This window comes from Athene cunicularia (assembly GCF_003259725.1).
Source record: "Athene cunicularia isolate RWA chromosome 1 unlocalized genomic scaffold, athCun1 chr1_part1, whole genome shotgun sequence".
Lineage (NCBI taxonomy): Eukaryota > Metazoa > Chordata > Aves > Strigiformes > Strigidae > Athene > Athene cunicularia.
The window spans coordinates 59,375,313-59,398,827 of NW_020799091.1; positions in this window are offsets into that span (position 1 = coordinate 59,375,313).

Sequence of the window (23,515 nt, forward strand, 5' to 3'; positions counted from 1 at the left end):
TTTTTTTTCAGACTTGGAAGCACAGATCTTGGATTAACATAAGGATTTCTGAATGTTCATCCGATCTTTAATATTTTTTTTTTTAATTTTATGATATCTCATTTAGTCAGAAGCTACAAATACACCGCTGGTAAAGACTTTTCTGTTGCACATGTAGACATGATAACTATGTGCAATATGCTTGTAACTAATCTCTCAGGGGATGTGACATCACCCTATGATGCCATGGTCTTGGATAGAGAACCAGAGAACCTGCTATATGAAAAAAAAAAAAAGCCAGAAAAAAAACCAAACAAACAAACAAAACAAAAAAAAAAAGCCAACAACCCACCATATTGTTTTTAACTTTTTTTTTTTTTCCAAAGTTAATTAAACAGACCTTGTACACTTGCTTGTGTACAATTGCTCCTAATGCCAGTGTTATGCGAGGATGGTATTCTGAAACATGACATATAATGACAACAGAAAGTTCAAACTAGTATAAATATATTTCATCTCACCGTATATGACTTACCTTTTTTCTCATACTTGTCTGCAATTATTTTCATTTTAGATGAAGGAGAAAAAGAAAACAAAAAACAGAAAGACTAAACTTCCTTAATAACATTAGATCTTTACTGTATTCTGACAGTCTACAAAGAAGGTAAAAAGACATCAATTTTTGCTATGTTTTCTCTAGAAGTAAGAAAAAACTAAAGTAATAAACTACATGCATGCAGCCTAGGTACTTACTGTTAGTAATTTTGTTTTTCATAATCATAAAGGTTCATTTAGACACCAAGATCATGTGTCCGTGCTAAGATCATGATTTTAACTCAACATCTATGGCATTATAAAATAACCTTACAATGCCTGGTGTGCTCTCAGACACCCAAATCTTCTCTGTGTGCCTATAAAAAAAAAATTAAAAAAATTCTGCGGGAAAGTAAATAAATAGCAAGATTATTCAACATAACAATAAAAGTACTCTTGTGTTCTTCAGGAAGAAGAAGTCCTCACTTTATGTTCCCGTTCTAGAGTGCTTCAGCATTTTTCATTCAAGACTGATTTTTTCTTCAAGACTGATGAGATAAAATGCAGGAGAATGTCCTCATCAGCATGCAAGGGTCATACTTCTTGTTACTGCTTTTCAAAATGTCATGACTTTTGTATCTGCAGCTGCACTGTGGGCTAGATTTTTCATAAAAGGTGGCTACAAACCTAAGCTGTAGCTCCGCAGATGGGTATGAATTTGTTCACGCAGAAGAGGGCACTGAACACAAAGCTAATTTATTGGACAAGTTGTGGAACACCTGCTGTGTTACGAAATGTAAGCAGGAGTAGCAACACAATAATTACAGGATACTCTCATTTTAAAATAAAAGAAAAAGCTACTAATCTTTATAAAAAGGATATATTCCAGCCTTAGATGAGTCTAAATTCAAGGGAAGGGCAGAATTTCAGAAGTGATCTTATGGATTTTGTGTCATCTGTAAGATATGTCTTTTATGATAAGGATACTGTATTCTATGGATCAAATATGTAGGTGTTGTATATTTGAAAGTGAGAATTAAATACTGCCACATAATGGTTTAATCCAGCTTCCAACAGGTGTACAAGGCAGGGGAAATAAATCCTTGAAAGTACATTAATTGAAATAAAAAACCAAGATCAGTAACTCTTAGATAGTTCCATTTGGGTATGATGAATACTAGCTTTATTGGACCAGGAATTCAGGTTTATAATTTATGTTTTTTAATTTTCACTTTCCAAACAAGACATCCAATATTGTGTTCCACACCATCAAATCTGAAATTGTTGGGGATTTCAGCATTAAAAAAAAATACAACCACAGAAAATCCTAAATTAAAAATTTATACCTCTATATTCAGATGACAATTAGGGGAGTGGAAATGATACTAAGGCTCACATCTTAAGTGTTACAAATTCAGAGAAATATTCATTAAACAATCCAGAAAGCATTCTCAAGAATTAAAGATTACAAGTTCCAGTGAATGGGACATGAGAGCATGGCCAGATATTTAAGGAATGTATAATAATCCAGAGTGAAATGAACCATGGATGTACAGTGGCATAATTTAATTTTATAATTTCCAATTTTTTGAACACTTCACATGCAACTTCAATAAATAAACAAATAAATGCAGATAGGTTCCCTAGGCATAGTAGGATAACAAAGTATTTTTTAAAACTTCCTACCCTATCCTTCTGTAAATACTTCTATTATTAAAATTCTGTTTATGGCATTGAATTTTATTTATAAGAAGTGGTTTTTTGTCAATGAATAAATGTGCCTTCAGAATAAGTTACAGACTGTTGAGATACTGTAAATGAAGCTTTAAAACGGAAAAACTAATCAAGTAATACAAGCAATTTCTACCCCCGAAGACAGTTTTCTAGGCATTTCTTCCTGTTCACTATGCATAAAAACTACACACAATTGTATTAATATGCTATACTTCAATGTACTCTCATAGTATCCTTTCTCTTTTTAAATTAACTTCCAACTTAATGTTCCATTACACATTTGACACAAGAAATACACAAATACAATCAGGGGAATACATTTCTTTAAATCTTCAGTATTTCTGAACTGTATGTGTCAGCCTTAGTGATTCTCTAGTGAACAAATGTTGATCTAGCACTGAGTTATAATTAGTACAGCCCATAAGAAATAATGGAAGCGCAATACTGAAATAAACTGGCATAGAGACTTACCACCATCATTTCTGGGATGGTTGCAGTTTCCAATATAAATTGACATATAGTATTTGATAGGAATTCCAAACATACCTAAATGATTTCAAATAAGTTTCTGGAACTTCTGAATTGCAGTTTCTTATCTGTGTCTGCTGCAGTCTGATGAAGTAATATAGGTTTTCTAGAATGCAAAGGTCTCTAAGTGTTATGCTAAATTTACAAACATGGTCCTAAAAACGGTTCTAAAAAAGAGGTCTAACGTTATATCATCTGACTACTGCACTGATTTTCTGTGACTTGCCTGCCCAAGTACAGAAATACATTAGTTAAATTTACAGTTTGAATAGTAAATCTATTAATACTACAGAGACTCTTTTAATAAGTATAAAGTGAGGATCACAGAATCACAAAATCATTCAGGTTGGAAAAGACCCTTGGGATCATCAAGGGATACCATTAGCCCTACTCTACAAAGTTTTCCCCTACAGCATATCCCCCAACATATCCAAACTGCGGAGGTTTGAACTCAGCCAGCAGCCAGATGCCACATGGCTGGCCGTTCACCTCCCCCTCCCCCCTCTGGTGAAATAGGGAAGGGACAAAAAGAAGAGAATTCTTAGGTTGAATAAAAAAGAAAGAATTTACTAAATATTACAAGAGAACAACAGTAAAAATAGTGAGTCCAAAAAGACATGGGTAAAATGCAGCAACGGCTTACTGAGTGTGGCAACAGAGAGAGAGAGAGAGCCTGACCACCTAAATCCCTGGGTATGTCATCACATGGTATGAAATACTCCAGTGAAAATTAACCTCAACCTGGTCAAAACCAGGTCACAAACGACCCTTAAACACATCCAGGGATGGTGACTCCACCACCTCCCTGGGCAGCCTATTCCACTGTCTCACCACTCTTTCTGTGAAAAGTTATGTCCTAATGTCCAGTCTGAACCTCCCCTGTTGCAGTTTAAAGCCATTCCCTCTTGTTCTGTCACATTACCTGTGAGCAGAGAGCAACACCAACCTCTCTACAATGTCCTTTCAGGCAGCTGTAGAGTGATGAGGTCTCCCCTCAGCCTTCTCCTCCTCAGACTGAACAGTCCCAGCTCCTTCAATCACTCTCGGAGGATTTATTGTCCAGGCCCTTCACCAGCTTGGTTGCCCTCCTCTGCACTCGCTCCAGCACCTCGATATCTCTCATATTGAGGTGCCCAAAACTGGACACAATACTCCAGGTGTGGCCTCACCAGTGCAGAGTACAGGGGGACTGTCACCTCCCTGCTTCTGCTGATACAAGCCAGCATGGTGTTGGCTTTCTTGGCCACCTGGGCACATTGCTGGCTCATGTTCAGCTGTTAGTTAGAACCTCTAGATCCTTCTCTTCCAGACAGCTCTCCAGCCACACCTCCCCAAGCCTGTGGCCATGAGGGGGTTGTTGTGGCCCAGCTGCAGGACCTGACACTTGGCCTTGTTGAAGCTCATCCCGTTAACGTTGACCCACCGATCCAATCTATCCAAGTCTCTCTGTAGAGCCTCCCTACCTTCATGCAGATCGATACTCCTGCTTAACTTGGTGTCATCTGTAAACTTACTGATGATACATTCTATATCCTTATCAAGACCATCAATAAAGATGTTGAACAGAAATGGTCCCAACACTGAGCCCTGAGGAACACCACTTGTGACCAGTCAGCACCTGGATTTAGCTCCATTGCCCACCACTCTCGGGGACCAGCAGCCAGTTCTTCTTCAGGATGCTGCATTGGCCACAGGCAAAAAGTCTAAAATAAAAGCAGAGCATTAAGACTTGTTTTGTGTAACCTGAAGTTAAGGTAGCATTCAAAAAACAAAGGAGTTTTGGAAAAGAGAAACTGAGAAATTAAATTTGCATAAAAACTTTTGTTACAGTAATCTTCCTACAGGCTTCCATACATGGTGAAATCTATGTCATAGATGTGCTTGAGCTAGTGTGGCAAGTGCACCCACCCAATGAAAATAGGGCTTCTTGGATGCTGAAGTGTAGCAGCCTTTGTTCTCAGGGCTTCATGGTAGTTTGGGCCTTTGGCCAATAGGAGCTGCTACTGACCACAGATCAGATTCGGTCTGGGTATCAACGGAGTCCCCTGGAGGAGCCATTTTGAGCTTGTCCCCTGTAGCACGTTGAGGTTGAAGACTCTCCCCTTGGGTCAAGATGCTGCCCAAGGAAACTCCTTGAGATGACTTGGGTTGGGAGGCTGCCCTCAGAAGTACCTCACAGTTGAGAGACCTCACTTGTTCGGTGAGTGATAGAGCGTTTTGGGCTGTTATTAAACCCTTGAAAGTGATGCTTTGTTCTGCATTTTGGGTTGTCTTAAACCCTAGGAAATTGTTCTGTTCTCCTCTCGTGGGCATTTGAACCTGTAATTGCATAGTTGCAGAGGGCTAGTTAATGTGTTAACAGCAAATTTTTAATTTTTGCTGGTTGGTTGTTTATTTGAGAGCTTCTGTAACAGCAAGAGTTATGGAATTGGGTACATGTATGTGTGTTTAGAATTCTTTCAAATACAATTTGCATATACAGGACAGGTTGTCATTACTGAAATCAGGTACGCCCTCCTCCTACACATTCCCACTTTAAGTATTACCTATGAATATTTATGTAGTATTGTGTTTTACACATTCATGTAAGAATATTGAAATTATTGATGGGAGATAAAATACTAATTAGTTCTCTTTCATATTTAGACTTCTACATTAGACAACAGAGGTTTAAAAAGCCTTTTTTAAAACCATTGGAAATGAAGCGAGATGTGAGCAGACATGATTAAAATGAAGGCAGAGAAACATGGCAGAATTGGAACTTAGGCAGAGTTTTATGCTGGTAACTGTAACTTTTTTACTTTAAACCATGGGTAGTAGTTGCATTAAATTAGGTTATAACTGGAAACCTCATACAAAAGCATCATCAGTTCTGCCTCAGAGAGATTCTACTCCTTTATCCCCTCAACATATAATCTCTGATGTGCTTTTGTTAGTTCAATTTAATATTTTTATCTTGGTTTGTTTGTGAGTTTATCCATATTTGTCTGAAGTTTCAGGGAGTAGAAACTTCCAGATTTCTAATATCAGAAGAGGTAAGCTACAGTTTCTAGTGATATTATCATTCACAAAATTTAAAATTGCAGACAGTAATCTCATCTCTAGTATTAACTTCTAACAGCCTAAAGGTATAGTTTTATTTTTGTGACAGATTAATTGTAAAAGTGCTATTTGTGACATCTTTTTAATTTCCTTTGACTTATCCTGTATCTTCAAAATTTTTCTGGCTTCTCACTCTGAGGCTGTTTTTAATGAGAAAGAAAGTGGCATATTACATACCTTTGGTCACATTGTACGATAATTCTACCTATATTAAATAGCCTTAAATCCGAGAAAACCAGTCTACTATAGCATGACAAACATTCTAGGGTGCTGTGACCCTAGATTTATGAGATCATAAAGCTAGAAAAAAACATGGCAAGGTTTTGGGAAAATAAACCCAATTTTAATTCTTATGTTCTTATACGTGCAAATTTACTAAAATAATCAACAATAATATTTTAACAGTGAATCTGGGAAGTGTCTAAGCACTCCAATATTCCTGGAACAACAACAACAACAACAACAAAATTAAAAAGGCTATATTTAGCAACCTTTAGCAACCTTTTGTTGGTTCCTTTAATGACTCATGCTTTTCATATTTTCTTTATGATTATTTGTTTTTTTAATATATGGGATGACTGTGTAGCCACAGGTCTCCAAAACCTGAAGCAATTATTTTCAGATTCAAATTAAATTTGAAAAACTGACAATTCTGATCATTCCTTGTAAAGTAAATATTAAAATATTTAGCATTGAAATTAAAATAAATAACTATGAACACTGAGGAAAAGACCCTCAGAAATTATAAAGCATTTCTCTGATTCTGTTAAGTAGAACTAATAATACCCACATCTACTTCAATAAAAGAAAATGGGCAATCACAGACAATCACAAACATGAAGAGAGTACTTTCCCATCTGTTTGGCCAGACTTTTTTCTGCTCTACAGTCTATCTAGTGATTTGAATCTTTCTGTGGAAATAAAGATGGAATGCATTTTGGTCTTTCAGTGTAAGTTGTCTGTATTCTTTTTCAGTCTTGAAAAGTTAACCAACTGGTATTGCTCTATCTCCAGTTGTCTTATTCTTAGGTACTGTTAAAGCTTCTAAACCTACACGTTCCACAAACCAAATCTGTATTGCACCTCTCTTGCAAAACCTTTTTCTGTCGCAAACTCAGGATTTTATTTGATTTTATTACTTTTTTTTTATTTTATTTGAAGACTTCTCAGGAGAAGTCTGAGGAGTATCAAGAAGCATTACAGAGCCCTGGGAGAAGCAGTATGGGACTTAGCCTCAGGTTGGTTTTTTGGTCAAAGGGAAGGGATTTGAAAGAGCCAGTTAAATCTGGCAAATCAACAGTTGGTTAAGGTACTGGTGCCACAGTCAGGGGTTCGGCTGCTTAGAACATGGGACTCTCTTTGAGAAACCTGGTCTACTGGGGACTGATGGGCTCCGTGTGTCAGAGAAGGGGAAGAACATCTTTGATCCAAGCTGGTGAAGAGGACTTTAAACAAAAGTTGCTGGGGGAGGAAACCTCAACCCATCCTGCTCTTACAATTTAGATGCCAGTGCTGGCAATAGATGGGATCACAGATCAGCAGGAGAGCATCTGAAGAGTAACACAAAACAGTTCCAGCCAGTATGTCAGCTTCATCCTGGCCCCACTTAAATGCTTCTATGCAAATGTACATACCATGGGGACTAAACAAGAGGAGATAGAGGTGTGCGCATGCCTGCAGAACTATGATCTTACTGACATCACAGAAACGTGGTGGGATGGGTTCTATGGCTGGAGTGGTGGAATGGAAGGATACAGGCTCTTTAGTAAGGACAGACAGGGGAGACGAGGAGTTGGGGTCACCCTCTATGTCAGTGACCATCTGGAGTGCATGAAGACCTGCCTGGGGATGGATGAGGAGCTGACCAAGGGTTTATGGGTCAGGATTAAAGGGAGGGCAGGGACAGTTGACATTATAGTGGGGGTCAGCTACAGGTCACCTGACCAGGAAGACCAAGTGGATGAGGCCCTCTATAGACAGATGGAGGCAGCCTCACATTTGCAAGTCCTGGTCTTCATGAGGGACTTCAACTACCCCAATATATGTAAGGGGATAACAGCAGGGAATAAGCAATCCAGGAGGCTGCTGGAATGTGTTGATGATAACTTCCTTCTCCAAGTGATAGAGAAGCAAAGGAAGAGAGGTGCTATGCTGGACCTTGTTCTCAAAAACAAGGACGGGCTTATGGGGAGTATGAAGCTCAAGGGCAAACTTGGCTGCAAGGACCATGAAGTGGTGCAGTTCAAGATTCTTACAGAAATGAGGAGGGTGCACAGCAAGCTCATTTTCCTGGACTTCAGGAGAGCAAACTTTGGCCTCTACAGAGATCTATTTGGCAGAGTAGCATGGGATAAAGCCCTGGAGGGAAGAGGGGTTCAGGAAAGCTGATTAATATTCAAGGATACTTCCTGCAAGATCAGGAACGATGCATCCTGACAAAGAGGAAGTCAGGTAAAAATGCCAGGAGGCCTGCATGGATGAACAAGGAGCTCCTGGATAGCATAAAAAGGAATCCTACAGAGACTGGAAGCAAGAACAGGTAGCCTGGGAGTAATGAGGAGAAACTGTCCAAGCACCCAATGATCAGGTTAGGAAGGCTGAAACTCCAATAGAATTAAACCTGGCCAGGGATATCAAGGGCAACAAGAAAAGCTTCTATAGGTACATTGGTGATAAAAGGAAGACTAGGGAAAATGTGAGCCTTCTCCAGAAGGGAACTGGAGACCTGGTTACCCAGGATATGCAGAAGGCTGAGGTAATCAATGATTTTTTGCCTCAGTCTTCACCAGCAAGTGCTCCTGCCACACCACCCAAGTCACAGAAGGCAAAGGTAGGGACTGGGAGCATTAAGAACTACCCACTGTAGGAAAAGACTTTAAGACAATCTAAGATACCTGAAGATACACAAGTCCATGGGACCTAATGACATGCATCCATGAGTCCAGAGGGAACTGGAAGATGAAGTGACTAAACCCCTGTCTGTCATATTTGAGAAGTCTTGGCAGTCCAGTGAAGTTCCTGCTGACTGGAAAAGGAGAAACATAAACCCCATTTTTAAAAAAGGAAAAAAGAAAGATCTGAGGAACTACAGGCCGGTCAGTCTCAACTCTGTGCCCAGTAAGTTCTTGGAGTGGATCCTCCCGGAAAATATGCTAGGGCACATGGAAAATAAGAAGATGGTTGGTGACAGTCAACATGGCCTCAGACAATGGCAAATTGTGCCTGACAAATTTGGTGGCCTTCTGCAACAGGATTACACTGCTGGTGGATAAGGGTAGAGCAACAGATTTACCTGGAGTTGTGCAAAGCATTTCATACTGTCACTGGATTTGATGGATGGACCACTCAGTGGACAAGGATTTGGCTGGATAGTCACACTCAAAGGAGTTGCTGTCAACAGCTCTATGTCCAAGAGACCAGTGATGAATGGTGTTCCTCAGGGGTTATTGTTGAGGCCAATGCTATTTTACATCTTTGTTGGTGACATGGACAGTGGGATTGAGTGCACCCTCAGCAAGTTTGCTGATGTCACCAAGCTGTGTGGTGTGGTCAACACACTTGGACGGAAGAGATGTCATCCAGAGGGACCTTGGCAAGCTTGAGAGGTGGGCCTGTGCAAACCTCATGAAGTTCAACAAGGTCAAGGGCAAGGTTCTGCACATGAGTCAGGGCAATCTCAGGCACAAATACAGGCTGGGAAAAGAGTGGATTGAGAGCAGTGCTGCAGAGTAGAACTTGGGAGTAGTAGTGGATGGAAAACTGACTATGAGCCAGCAATGTGCACTTACGGCCCAGAAATCCAACCATATCCTGGGCTGAATCAAGAGAAACATGGCCAGCAGGTCAAGGGAGGCGATTCTGTCCCTCTACTCTGCTCTCATGAGACCCCACCTGGAGTGCTGTGCCCAGCTCTGGGATCCCCAGCACAAGAAAGACATGGACCTTCTCGAGCAGGTCCAGAGGAGGGCCACAAAGATGGCCAGGGGCCTGGAGCACCTTCCTTATGAGGACAGACAGAGAGAGTTGGGATTGTTCAGCCTGGAGAAGAAAAGACTCTAGGGAGACATTACAGCAGCCTTCCAGTACTTAAAGGGGCCTACAAGAAATAGAGAGGGATGCTTTATCGGGCAATAATAGGACAATGGGTAGTGGTTTTAAACTGAAAGAGCGTAGATTTAGATTAGATATAATGAAGAAGTTTTTTACTCTGAGGGTGATGAGCCACAAGAATTAACTTGCCCAGAGCAGCTGTGTCTGCCCCCTCCCTGGCAGTGTTCCAGGCCAGGTTGGACGGGGCTTTGAGCAACCTGGGCTAGTGGAAAGTGTCCCTGCCCATGGCAGAGGGGTTAGAACTGGATTATCATTATGGTCCCTTCCAATGTAAACTGTTCTATGGTTCTATAATTTTTTTTTAATCAGAGAATGATAACTATGATGAAGAGTTTCAAAAATGCAGTGTAGATGCTTGTACTGATTCATCTGGCCTTAAAGTAACTCAATTTGTTGCATATTCAATTCCTGCTCAGCTATTTTCTTGATTATTGCTGGAGTACCTCTGTATATAACTTCAGATCCCTTAACCAAAGATATACAATGCCCTTATTGATACTGATTTACAGAATATCCTGTGTCACCTGAATTACCCATTTCCTAAGTAACTAATGAAGTACTTCTAATAGCTCCCAATATAAATTGGAGAAACTACAGCTCATAGACTGATCTGAAGTCTGGAATATCAGAGTAATATGAGCAAGTTGATTCCCTGTGATAATTCAGCTGTCCACCTTCAGTCCTTAAGGCAGGACTTTACATGACTGGGAGAAAAGGAAGGATAGGTCCTCATGGCATATTCTGCTCTTGTGATTGGAAGTTTTTATCCTCTGGCCATTGCCAGAGTATGGGCTACATTCACCTCTGATTCTGAAAGCAGCTTCAGGCTAAGTGCTGATAGCATTAGCTAAGTATTTTCCTTTCAGGCAAGTACATAGTTACAGTCTTCTGGCTTTGATTTGTTTCAATATTAGGAAAGGAGAAGCGATCCCAAAGGAGGCATTTCTTTCAGAAAAACAGTAAATTAAATGCTATTCTCAATTATGTTGGTGTAAAGTAGAATTAAATCCTAGTTAAATTCCGAGGATTAGATTGAAGTTTACATCTTAATACTAGAGATAAGTATTTGGCCAAATATTCGCTAAAGAATATAGAAACACAGAATTACAGAATCATAGAATGATTTGCATTGGAAGGGACTTTAAAGATAATCTAGTGATGATCTTTATCATGTACTGTAAATGGCTAAGTTTCTAAATTTATCAGTAACTTAAATTGATGAATTATGTTGATTGAAATTGCTAACAAATTGTTCAGAAAAAGAAGTGGTTTTATTCTATGACATGCAACATGATGGAATGGATATTTTACATTAAAATAAAGTATTTTGAAAATTTTTTGTATTCTCTGAATTTAGTGGGTCAAAAATGTTGTTGGAATAATTTCTCTTTTACATTTGCTCTTCTGTTCCCACATGAAACCATCTCAAAGAAAGAATAAATGCAAAAAATATGCCGTGAGCCTTCCAAATTAATTAGTAATTTAAAAACTTTTTTGCAAGTTATTAAGTTACCTCTGCTGCTTTTCCATGTTTAGTTAGGTTTTGTTTGTGCTTGGTTTTGGTTTTTGCTTTTAAGTTGGGTCATTTTTGGTTTTGATTTCTTGGGGTGTTTTAAGTACCTAGTTGCAGAGTACTTAAATAAATTGTACCTGGGTACAATTTATTCTTCTTTTTGAAACTTTAAATCTTGCTCTTTGCTTGAACTCTTAAAATCTCTATACAATTTTTTTATTATAAAATTATCAGTACCTGTCACATCATGTTAGTAATTATCCATTAGGGAATCCTGAAAGATTGCAAAACTTTCTGAATTATATGATATGCTGTACAAAAAGCAATATTTTGAGAGGAATAGAATTAGGTAGTTCTCCAAAGTTTGATCACCATTTTAAAATTACAACAGTATTTTGTCATTTTTACTACATTATTGATACTCTTTAAAAAAGAATAAATAGAATGAAAGTGTATATGGATACCTTAGTTTGTCTCAAACACCAGATGTCTAATTCATGTTTGTTTGATAAAATTTTGTTGATGGGATATTTTTGTTTTGGGTGTACCTTAAACAGACCTTACAATATGGTTCTTAAACTGAGTCTAGCTACACAAGGTTTATTCAAGAGGCGTTGATTATATAATTATTGCAAAGAGCAATAATATGTAATGGAGGCACTTTCAACTCACAGTGCCCCAATACATTACTTTAAATCTCCAATTAATCTGAAAAGGGCAGTTGTTTATAAAATCTTTTTTGAATTGTACATCTTGATGCAAAATTACTAAGATTTCTTATTCCTTTTATTAAAACTGTTACAAAACCAATTATGAATTTTGAAAAAAAAAAAAAAAATCACACACAGTGGTATGTAGTAACATCCCTATACAAGTACAGATACATTCATGCTTTCTGTTTCAGACATTAGTCTGTGTATAGCAGGACGTTTGCTTGGTGCAAGCTAACCAACAGAATTATCATGTCTGGAACATGTCTGGGTGCAAATTTATGTTAATCAGAAAAAACATACTTTATTGACCATGCTATGCCACATGGATCCCTAATGTGGATGACACAGCTTTGGTTTGCTTTCAATGGGATAGATATGTAACAGTACCGCAACACAACCATAAACCATAGCACTCCAATAATGACTGGTTTTGATTCCTGAAGGTTTTCTATGTCTTGTTTTTTGCTGATGTTTATCTTTCTGCATGAATCTGGGTAACAGGTAGAAGTCTGGGGAAGGTGGGATAGGTTAAAGCACAAGCTTTGGGCTCAGTGCCATGTGGTTGTGGGTGATGATAAGGGGAAGTCGATGAGCAGTGAGGCTGTGGTAGAGCAGCAGGTGGCTGTATGAAGCACAGCTGATTGATGTTGGCCAGTTGCCCGCTAAATTAAACTGAGCTGTTTTACCTAGGAGAAAAATCAAGAGCTCAAGTATGAGGCAGATAGAGGTATTTTGGGGGTCATGGGAAAGAGTTAATTCTTGGGGAATGACACTGCATGAGAGCAGAATCCAGCTGGAGATATCTTTTTGTCAAAGTTTGAAGTTTTCATGGATCCAGGACTCATTAATCCTAATTTGCGCATCAGTTTCACTGTATGTGGACATTGTCAAGCCTTTCCAACAGATTTAATTCACACATCATTGAATTTCTTCCTCATCAGTGTCCTTTAGACTTCTGAGCTTTCTGGAAAATTAAATTAAAAGAAAAAAAAAAAAAAAAGTTATGCCTTTTCTTTTATAAATTCCATGTTAATAAATTTTATATTGAAATACTTTAAAAAACTTTTATGCACTGAGGAGGAAATTCTGTTGATCAATGAAAACCAATGTATGGGTCTAGAAAATTTAATTTGTAAGGGTTTAATTTAAATAAATATATCAAGACACTCATTGAGTTTGCCTGTATGATTTATTCAACAGGATTTAAAAGATGGGTGTAGCATACTGGCTTAAACTGGCTTGTCAAAATCCTCATGTATGTGTGTGTAAATCAAATAATGCAGTGTGACTCAATGTTTTTAATCATAATTTGAGTTTTTAAGAAATCTAAAAACTTGATTTTGGTTTTAATTTTAAAAAGCAAAGAATATTTTTTCAAAGAAGTATACTCTTGCTTTGCCTAAATTTTATTCATATACAGGTGAAGAAAAAGAAAACTGATCTTGGTTTTTCAAGTATTTAATAAATGCTAGTAACAGATAAATCTACATCTAAATTATATTTACAGTAATAATTAATACCTATTCCATAAAATACTTTGTAAAATCCATCTATGTTAATGAAATATGATTCAGAATGATAATATTTTATTTTTCAATACAAGAAGATTTTGTATTAATTAATTTATCTTCAATCCCATGCTAACATTCCAGTGGGTCACCAAAGGATTACTAATACCCTTTAGATTAAAAATAAAATATGTAATTACAAATATTATTATTAAAATAAATAATTCAGTGGCAAATTTTAGATAATAAAGATCCCGTTGAGTTGATCACATCAAGATTCCCCATGACATTTAAAATATTTTAGTTTATCAGAGATATCCATGTGGGTCTGGTAGATATTTCAGGAGAGGAGACTTATACTGGAAGTTGGATGCCAGAGAGGATATTCTAGAATGTCTCATATGGCAATGATGCTGCTGTGAAGCAACTCAAGCATTAGATTTCTCTAGATCGTAATGGATGCTTAGACATCTAGCAGTAGAGATATAGAAGCTTCATTCAGAGCATAGTGCCTTCCCTGTCCCCAACTATCAGTATGGCACAAATCTCCCATAGATACTGAGTTATATCTCTGAGGACCAGGAGTATTCTAGGACACTTCATGTGGCTCCAGATGCATATATAGAAATAGAAGGCACAAAATTGAGCTCCACTCTCCACTAACTGTAACAGGAACCCAAGCACTTATTTTACATACAGAAGTTAACACTTAGATGTCCACAGTACATGGCTGACTACCATCCAAAAATATCAGAACCAGGACTTTGATCCATATCTCAAGATAACCTCTTCAACAATATAAACACAGATTATACTCTACTCCTAGAATTACACTGTAGGTAATAAATAGCAATCACACAAGACTCATCTGGTAAGAATTCCAGTAAAGTACAGAAAAATGCTGATAAAGAAAAACAAGTTGTTTTTTTTCCCTTTGTTGTAGTTTAAATGTTTCAAAGACAAAGAGTGTGTATAACCAGATTCACACAGACCATTGCCAAGAAATACTGACTGTACAGCTGGACTGATCCAGACTGACATCAGTGGTAAGAGAGTCCAATAGAAGCTTTCAAGAAACAAGATATTCTTGGCAATAAAACTAAAAATATGACTAGTTATTATACCAGTTCTGATATAAAATTGGCAGGTGTTCTTCACATTTTTTAAAGGCATTATCAGTTGAAAGCAATCCAAATGGTGATGAGCAAAAGGAGAACACCTGTTTTTCATTGATAAACACATACTGCACAAGACATGAATTCCTGGATAAAGACACATGTGTGTGCTTCTGTAATAACTGCCTGTTTAAGAAATGTCTGGGTAAAAGAAGTAAAGAACAATCAGAACAATATGACTGCATTAAAAAGAGGCTTCATGCTGACTATATAGTAAGTGGATAATTTCTCTTGCCATTTTTAATCATTATCAACAATAGCTGTTTCTGCAAGGGTTCCTTCCTCAGCTCAGCTGCCCCTCCTACTTTGCTATTCAGCAAGGCTTGATTTGTATCAAGTCATTTTTGAAATAAAAATATTTTAATTATAGAAAAGAATAATATTACCAGTCACATAAATTAAGTACTCCAACATTGTAATGATTATGTTCATTTGTCGAGCAGTGTTCCAACTAGATCCTAGCCTGAAATAATACCTGAGGACCTTAAACCATAAAATAGAATCCACTACTAAAATAAAATAAAAATATTACATATATGTGGGACATTTATTGCAAAGGTTGTCTACATCTTTATTTTCTAACAAGATTTGTCAACAGCTAAATATGTGAATCCTATTCAATGAACTATTGAATACTGAGACAAATATTTACCAAAACACAGGAAAAGCAGCCTAGGTAAAAAATACTGCTCTTCACAGCTGAACTCATACACACTGATTATTTTGTCCTCTAACATAAGGTGATATACGTCGATTAAAATAACTATGAAAAAGTCGTGCTAAATTATGTAGTATGGGGTAAAATATTAGCTGAATTTCAATAATAATAATAATAATAATAATAATAATAATAATAATAATAATAATAGATGTTAAAGATATAAACAAGTTTAATTTAAGAGAGGCATATATGAGATGTATTCTGTTCTTCTAGGATAGAACAAAAAGATGGTTTTAGTACTTGTCTTGTTATCACCTTTCAATTAATTTGCTAAGAAAGTGACAAAGAGATGACTTCTGAAACTGCAGAATAAGAATTCACACAGTAAACATTCCTGAAGACTTGTACCCAGTCTGAAAATTATTAAATCTATTCTATGTGGTAATGTGGGAATGTGGTAGTTCATGCATAGGTCTAACATTATACAAATAGAGTGGAATAGATTTTTCCCCAATATAGACTAGAAAAAAAGTATTTGAATGCAATCAGGCAAGCACTGAGAAAGACAAGAATTTTAATACCTCATTTTATTTACATAAAATCCTTAAAAATCGTCTCTTAGAAAAAGAAGACTTGAACACACCACTCTTATTTTACAAACATAATATTTAGGTCTTTGGCTGCTGAAATATTTCTTATGTCTCATTATCATAATATAACATCAAACAAGCACTATGGTATTCTATTACCATCTTTTGATTGGTTAAATAGAATCCTAGAATGGTTTGGTTGGAAAGGGCCTTTAAAGATCATCTAGTTCCAACCCCCCTGCCATGGGCAGGGACACCTTCCACTAGACCTGGTTGCTCAAAGCCCCATCCAAACCAATCTTGAACACTTCCAGGGAGGAGGCAGCCACAGCTTCTCTGGGAAATCTGTTCCAGTGTCTCATAACCCTCACAGTAAAGAATTTCTTCTTTATAACTTATCTAAATCTACTACCTTTTAGTTTAAAATTATTATTCCTTGTCCTATCAATAAAGGTCCTGGAAAAACATGCCTTTCCTTCTCATAAGTGCCCTTTGAGTATTGAAAGGCCACAATAAGGCCTCTCCCAAGTCTTCTCTTCTCCAGGCTGAACAACCCAAATTCTCTCAGCCTTACTTCATAATAGAAGTGTTCCAGACCTCTGATAATTTCTGTGGCCCTCCTTTAGACCCACTCAACAGGTCTTTCTTGTGCTGAAGATTCCAGGGCTGAACACAGTATTCTGGGTGGAATGTCGCCAGAGTGGAGTACGGGGGAAGAATCACCTCCCTCAACCTGTCAAGGTCCCTCTAGATGACATCCATTCCAGTGGCACCACTCAGTTGGGCATCATCAGAAAACTTGATGAAGGTGCACTCAGTCCCACTGTCTATGTCACTAGTAAAGATATTGAACAATACTCCATTTGGACATTGAGCTGTGGACGTGGCCATCCAGCCAACTTCTTACCCATCAAATAGTCTATCCATCAAATCTATATCTCTCCAGTTTAGAGACCAGAATGCTGTGTAGACTATGTCAAATGCCTTGCAAAGGTCAATATAGACAACATCAGTTTCTTTTCCCTTATCCACCAATGCAGTCACTTCATTGTAGAAGGCCACTGGATTAGTCAGGTAAGATTTGCCCTTGGTGGAGCTATGTTGACTCTCTCCAGTCACCTCCTTGTCAGCCATACGACTTGACATATCTTCCAGGAATTTCTGTTCCATGATCTTATGGGACATGGAGGTGAGGCTGGCTGCTTGGTAGTTCGCAGGGTCCTCCTTTTTACCCATTTTTAAAATGGGTATGATGTTTCCCTTTTTGCAGTCACTGGGCGCTTCACCTGACTGCCATGACTTTTCAAATATGAAGGAGTGCAGCTTAGCAACTACTCCTGGACTTAAGGATCACAACAGCTTCATGTGGCTTATTTGAGGTGTCTTAGGAAAGGATGTATAATGACATTAAAACGTTTGTCTCTCTTTATAAAAGGAACTTTAAATTAACAGCTCAGCTTGTCTATGCTTTAGACATATAAGTGTAAACAGACACACTTCACCTCAAATAGCAAAGTTATTATCAATCCATTACAAATACCCCTAAATGTTGCAAATATATATATTTATTTATTTATTTATTTATTTTTAAAAGATGTTAACAGGTCTAATATGGATGTCCAATATTTTGGAAAACCTTTATGAAACTAAATCAATAATTGGCCCCTATTTGTATTTTTGGGCTTCAGTGTAAACAGACCCAGGCCCATATAATGTTCAGAATAGTGTGAATGCAACCACCACATAGAAAACTTCTTCTGCTCCATATACTTTGCATTCATTTGTTCCCTAGAGCATGAAGACATACATGTGTGAATATATAAGCCTGTCTGATGCAACTATAGATGATGTTCTTAGTAACCATATAAATATTAATTTTACTTTTTTTAGTTTCATGGCCTCAAGTAACTTGTGGTAATGATTAATGTAAGTTAATTAAAAGGATACAATATGTGGCAGAATATTTTTTACTTTTCAGTTCAATTTATGTCTCTATGATCTTACATTATACTTAAATAGTGAGTCAAAATCATGATCTCCCTAACTGTAACATACCATCCTTATGTTATTTTTTATTATTGTGCACTCCTGAGTAAATAGGACCAGTGTTTCCACAGTGAAGCTTTCTCTTACCCTAATCCTCTTCTTGAAAAAATGTGCATAAAAGAAATAAAAATTCTAATAAGTTTCAACTGGACTGACTTAAATGAAATTCAGTATTTCAACTGAAGAATTATTATAGCTTGATAGAAATTAATGATTTTTTTTTTTTTTTTTTTTTTTTTTCCTGTATCAATCTTCATTTGTGCTAATTCATTTTGAAACATACTTATCCTGTCAGCTCCAGTTCTCAAATGGATCACAGTGAAAGACCAGCAGTGTACATGGTTGACTCACGTTGTCAGTATTAAATCCCTTCTACTGTTGTGTTGTTCTCTTACTTAGTCTATATCCTCTCGATGTCCAACTAACTCCTCTCTGATCTTGAGCAATGTAAATAAAAAAAAAATCATGTTGTCTGTAAACATATTCTTTTTTTTCCTGTATTTGCCTTTCCAAATATTGTCATGTTCACTTAATACATTAACTTATAAGATAGGGATGAACAACTGTAGATACAATTATGAAACAAGGAAGTAGTATCAGCTGAGTGTGTATAATAATCACTGTATTACTTCTTTCCTTTAAAATGAATTTCCTTCCTTACTCAGTTAAAAAAAAAAAAAATAAAAAAAAAAAATTGAATGGATTCCAAGTCTCCATGTCTTCAGTCTGTGCTTCTAAGATTATAGTTAGACACAGAGTTTGTGATCTTTACTAGGCTTTGCTCCTGGAACAAAATGATAGCACCAGACTTCCTTAACTGAACATCAGGAGGGACTTTCTGAAAGTCTGAAGTGATTATATTAACTGTTCTCTTTTTCACAGTACTCTCCCTGACAAGCAGAAGATTCCAATGTGGAGGTTGTCAGATGCTTTTGATTGAATATGCTATTTGGGATTTTTTTTTTTTTTTTTTTTTTATCCTTTTCCAATCCTTTCCTACTCCTATTCCCTTGCAAAATAGATTTTTCAAGTCAGTTTCCTTCTAAATATATTTATAGACATGAAAATTTTTTATGATACATGATTGTTTTCTCCCAGCCATTTCATATAGTAGATTAGAGATGTAGTACTTTTTTTTTCCTTTGCTTTATATTTTACCTAAACCATGTTTTAATCTAATCATCCTTTGTGTTTTCCACAATACAGTTGGAATAATTCTTTGGCTTTTCCCATTTATTAATAGATTATTCCAAGGTAGTGAATGAGCAGAGTAGAACACACTGTCATCACACCCATACTCTCTTCCCCAGTAACAATCCTTGCACATCTGAGACAAGAGCTTTCCCCATTTTCCCTATTTTCAGTATTATTTTTAAGACAATATTTTTTGCCAAGCTTATACATACATCTCTATGAAAATTTAAATTCTATTCTGATTATGAAAGTCTTTGTTTCTGTGAACAGTGTCTTTATCTGTCATGATAGATCATTATACAGAGTAAAAGTGAAAATTTGCCCTTTAAAAGATGAGTTTTGTTAACTTTATAGACATGACCAGAAAACTGTTTTTTCTCCTGTGAGTTTAGAAAAGACATGAGCTAAGGAATTGTCATGGTCTGAGCCCAGGGGTCAACTGAACACAACACAGCTTTACCCCAGTACTGGGAAAGAGAAAAATTAATCAAAAGGCTCAGGAATTGAGATAGGATAGGGAGGGGTTGATCACCCATTACAGTCACAGGCAAAAGACATGTTCAGACAGTGAGAAGCATTACCATAACTTAGAAACACCTCTCTCCATCCTCCCCTTCTTCCCCGGTTCAGCTTTGCTCCTGAATATCTTTACCTCCTTCCCCAGCAGCGCAGGAGATGGGGGGTGTAGTCAGTCAGCCACATCTTCCTCCAAGAGGTGGGGAAAGCACTCTTCTGCATTCTTCCCCTTGCTCCACATGGTATCCCTCTCATGGGAAACAGTCCTCTACAAACTTTCTCTGTCATGAGATCTTCCCATGACATGCATTTTTCTCAAGATGCTCCAGTGTGGATCACCTCCACATGTTGCAGTCCTCCCAGTGCTAACCTAGAATCACAGGGGCTTCTTCTTCCCATAGGGTGCTGGGGGTCCTCCACAGGCTGCCAGTGAATCTCTGCTCCTCTGATGACCTCCATGGGTGGCAGGAGGGCAACCTTGCATTCTCATCACAGGATACAGGGGGGCTCTCTGCTCTGGTGCACACACATCACCACCCCCCTCCCACACACATCCCCCTTCTTCCTCCTTTTTTCTGCTGTCCTCGCTGTTTACATAGGTGTCCTTCTTGTAAATCATCCTCAAAGTCCTCCAACTGCCTCTCATGTTCCCCTTCTTAAATACATTATTGCAGATGTGCAGACACCATTGCTAATTGGCTTGGCCTTGACCAGAGGCATGTCTGACTTGTAACCAGGTGGGCTTTTGAGAAGCTTCTCACAGGGGGCCACCACTGTAGCCCCCTCCAATGCTACCAAAAAACCCCTGCCACACAAATCCAGCAGAGGAATAAACAAGCAATGTTAATGCTGAAACATAAATGGCTGGAGAAGCAGCCTATTAAGAACTATGAAGAGCATCTCCTGAAAAGCTCAACAGCCCATGATATAAGGTTTGTTTTACCAGTGTATACTAACATCAGTTTAGTTATTTATTATATGATACATAAGAAAGTTAAAACTCTCTGCAGTCATCAAATAGAACATAGTATGCTCTAATCTAATTTAATTCTACCTTCAGTGTCAGAATAGCAGGCTACCTTAAGATTTATTCTGTAAATTTTTATTGCACTATTCTCTGCAGTCGCTTGGTTTGTTCACTCTTGACAAGTAAATTGAAAGTTTTTAGTATTTAAAATATCACGGAAGCATGTATTTTTCAAATCTGATGAGTGGAATAAATTTACTTAGTTTAGACAGCCAGGGATAGACTCACATATTTCACTCCGTAATGTGTGATCAATTACAAGGAAGATATAGTTTTTTTTTTTTTTTTTTTTTTTTAATGTAGAAGTGATCCCAAAGATTTTGTTAGTCATATCTGTTTTGAACTCATACAGTGAGAAAAAAAAAATATTCTAGGCGGTTTTTTTTTTTTGTTTAAAAAAAAAGCCTTTTAAATCATGATTGTCTATTTACTATTTATATTTTATATATTATTTATATAAGAAACAATACCTTTAAGCAGTGGATATTCAGATACAGTGCTTTTCAGAGAGCCACTGGTGAAAGACAAGCAAAAATAGTACTGTCACTAGTACAGAGATTCCTTGTAATTTTAGCAAAAAAGAAATAAAATAGGAGAAAAATGCAGGAAAAAATCAAGCCTCAACCCCTAATTTTAATATTATAATGAAACATCATTTCATTTCCACTATTAAAAAATTATGTTTAGTACTTAGCTATATTACTTTTATAGAGTCTAATCTATGCTCCATTGTTTATTGTGTTTTCCTTACTACTTTGTGCTTTCTCCTTTTGGTCAAGCATATTTTTGGTACCACTTGCTTGCTTTCTAAGTTCTCCAGTGCATCTCAGTGGATTCTTTTTTTAAAATAATGGTGCTAAACCAATAAAAAGCACTATAAATAATAGTATAAATATGAGGCTTATAAATTACTGCTGCAGATGTTCAAACTATTTATAGTTGAAAAAATATGCAAATGATCAAAGAAAACTTGATTGGATAGATCAGTATCACCACTGAGGATACTGATTTTGTAAGGAAATCAACTGAACATGCACTGAATTATATTTTTATCCACAGGTCTTTGAATAACTAAAATAAGATTGGTATTGATCCACTTTACAGTGGTCAAAGAACACATTTCCTCTTCTTACCTGATGCCAAAGGTTAAGGAGGTGATTTGTCTGACTGAACTGTATCTTTGGAGGTTTCAGAACACTTATTAGGATACTTATTTATGGACAGTTTTAGAGAATTCACAGACCCCCAAAATAATTAATACTTATGTGCGTTTATTTTTTATATTTGTCAGGTTTTAAGCACTCACAGTCTTCTGAGACTGTTCTGCCATTTACGTGGCAGTTGTGAAGGCTTACCACTTCATTCCTTTGAGCTTTATGTGATGATACTGAAGGACTTGCTCAGCACAAAAGCAATCATTTAGGGAAAGGACTGGGATATCAATCATTTGTCAGCCCTGTAGAAACCCATCCATGTATGGAAGAAACAGCCTCGACTAACAGACAATCCCATCTCCCACCATTTCTCTAGGCTATTTTTTGTATTTAATTTTTGTATTTTCTTCACTGCTAAAATTTCTCCCCAGCAGCAAGCAGTCAGTACCATGACTACCTTCTGCTTCAGTGCTGCGAGTAATGCAGTCTTTTCTAAAGATTGTCTCATTGCAAAAGGAGGAAATATAGCTCTTTTTCAATCAAAAAATGTCCAAAACCTCACTTTGCTCATTCAGAAGATAGAATTATTGTAGAAAATGTAGCTAAGAGTTCAACAGTTGGTTTAAAAAAGTAAAATTGTCACTATGAAAAGGGTAATGAGTCAGTCAGTCCATCACAGCTTCAAGGAACTGGTTAGGAAAATTACAAAGTTGAAGTGCTGGATCTTTTCTTAAGTCAGTGCCACATCTTAGCAATTAATTTATAACAGAAGGGCTAGTTAGAGTCAAATTTCAACCAATCATGAAACTACACAGCAACTGAAACATGAGAAAAATATATTTGAACATCATTAACGTAAATACAGTAACTAGAGGAACAGGGTAAAATATTAAATAAAAAGAAAAATGGTAAATGTTGGTGGAAATATTTTACTGTCCCTTGAAGTACATAAACCCATGTTGTTTCAGTAGCACTATTTATTTCCGAATGATGCACACCTGTAATACATTGTTAGGTTCAGATCAATGAGTTGGTATGCCAGATTCATTTCATGCGTGTGTCAGGTTTACATTTAAGATAAATTGCTAAGCAAAGTTGAGTCAGGCTCAATGCCAAAGGCAGAAGGTTGTTAGTGTAATAGAAGTCTTATAAAGGTTGGCAAAAGTAGCTTGCATAACTTTATTTGTCTTGTCAGAATTAAGATAAGAGAAAAATCTGTATGTGTGATTTGAACTTCATTAGGTGGGTCCTTCCTTGAACCTTTCAAAAATTTGAAAGGACTCATCAGTAAATCCACACTGCTATCCCCCCCAAAATTTGTCTTTTCTATCTTACCATTCAGCAACAACAGTGAATGAAAATACTGAATATGACTTTAAAAAGGCAAATAAAACCCACTGGAATTATTTATTTATTCCCACCCCCCCCACC